Below are 2,001 nucleotides of genomic sequence, written 5' to 3'. Positions count from 1 at the left end.
CTTCCTCAGAAGGTTGGAAATAGAAATACCTTATGATCCAGCAATCCCTCTACTTGGTATTTACCCACAAGAAATATGAGCCACAATCCGAGAAGATATATGCACACCAATGTTCTAATTGAGTTTTGATCATCCAGTCATTGAAGCCAGGATAAGTGGGTATTATCTGCAAGTGTGGGTGTTCTTATGCATATGCCCTCTCTTCTTACCAGCTGGATATTTCACTCTCTACTCTAGTCTTCTGTGGCTATGTCACTGATTCTGGGCCCAGGAGTCCCCAGGTCTTGCCACACTGCTGGACAACCAGGTCTTCACCCGGGTTCACAGAAGTCTATTGGACATGGTAGGGCTTAGCTTGCTGCTTCATTCCTGTTTTTCCCTCACTTCCCCTTATGGGTGACGAACGTGGTCACCAATCAAAGCGCATGTCTGTTCATGTATTCCCATTGAGTCTTAGTCTTGGAAGGGAGTTTGTCCTGAGGGGACCCGACCACTTGCCTTGAAGTCTCCTGGACGAGCACCTTGCTTGTTCTTGTGATAATTAGTCGGACAGCTGTTATTGTTTTGTATTTTTCCTGTCGGTCTTTCCTTCAGGAAGTATCTTCTGTTCTTCTTTCTGCTCCAGGCTACTCTGCTTGTCCTTTCAAGTGGAAATTTCCCACCTCAGAAGATTCTGGATGGGGTTCAGAATTCCACTTATGGTCTTATGTGTTGCAGAGGCTCCGCAGGAAGCCTCCTTCACTGGGCACGTTGTAGCCCCGTTTTGGGTATTCCAATCAGTTATAGGCAGAAAGAAGATAGACTTACAAGCTTTCTGTAGTGATATTTCTGGTATAGCACCCATTTTTGATAGCCAATGTCTACGTTGCCTACCCCTATCAACTTTGTGTACTGAGGGGATAAGCTTGATCCTTGTTGTGAAGACTCCTTCCCTCTCGGTTGGAATTTAGAGCAACTACATCCATAAGTGAGGGTCGAGTTCATCAAATTGTAGCAGTTTACACTTGCTTCCTGTATCAAACTTATTTATCTTCCTCTAGTGGATTTCTGATCACCAAGCCATTCAGGCTAGGTCAAATGGGTAATATTTCATTATTTGTTTATTCCTTTTTTCCAGAAATGTTTTGAAGCTCCCTCATTTAGTGTGTTTAGTGTAGCAATGTGTGTGATTTACTTATGTTAGCGTTCTTAGATGTTCATTTGAAAACAGTGTTATGATTTATAAAGATACTGACAGTAAAAGGGATTAATAATGAAAACCAAAAAAAATGAGGCACATGACACCTCCAGATAGACTCCCGTCATAAGTCAGGGACTGATGGGTATGAGTTGGGTGAATATGTAAATATGGAGGCGTCACAAAAGTTCATGGAAACATGGCATGATACAGTAATGGAAGTTTTCCACAAACAGTTGGAAACCTCATTGTATGTTACTAGGAACAGAATTTCACATTCTTAAAAGTGTTCCTGACTCTACCAGGGATAAATAATATATTCCAGGTTCTCTTACTCAGATGTGAAATGCCTGAAAAGCAATAATTTGCTATCTGTTAATTATGTTCATTAATCGGAGAGGATCCAGAATATTAATTATCTGCAGCTAATTAGATCTTGAAACCAAGAAGCATGGAGTGATGAATTAAGGGCTGCGTGAGCCCTCCTGTTGACAGGAGGGTGGAGGGGGGGGTCTCCATGAGGTGGGGCCAGTGCTTCTCTCCACACACGTCTCCCCTTGTGATGGACGTTACCCCGTAGTTAATCCTCCCTGTCTGTCTCTCTGTAGACGAGGACGTAGACACTGGGGATGTCTCCCCTTGTGGTGGATGTTACCCTGTGGTTAATCCTCCCTGTCTATCTCTCTCTCTCTCTCTCTCTAGATGAGGACGTAGACACTGGGTATGTCGCCCCTTGTGGTGGACGTTACCCTATGGGTAATTCTCCCCATCTCTCTCTCTGTAGACGAGGACGTAGACACTGGGGATGTCTCCCCTTGTGGTGG

The 2,001-nt window shown here is 43.9% G+C and overlaps 1 protein-coding gene across 2 annotated transcripts in view; it reads left to right on the top strand.

Annotated features, from left to right (window-relative positions):
* Positions 1–2,001, top strand: part of TBC1D22A (TBC1 domain family, member 22A) — a 288,569-nt gene that overhangs the window by 159,177 nt on the left and 127,391 nt on the right. The window lies entirely within an intron of this gene.

The sequence above is a fragment of the Chrysochloris asiatica genome, unplaced genomic scaffold (assembly GCF_000296735.1).
Source record: "Chrysochloris asiatica unplaced genomic scaffold, ChrAsi1.0 scaffold00097, whole genome shotgun sequence".
In the NCBI taxonomy this organism is placed as follows: Eukaryota; Metazoa; Chordata; class Mammalia; order Afrosoricida; family Chrysochloridae; genus Chrysochloris; species Chrysochloris asiatica.
Note: the sequence above shows the minus strand (reverse complement) of the source record. Positions and strands in the feature narration are given on the sequence as shown.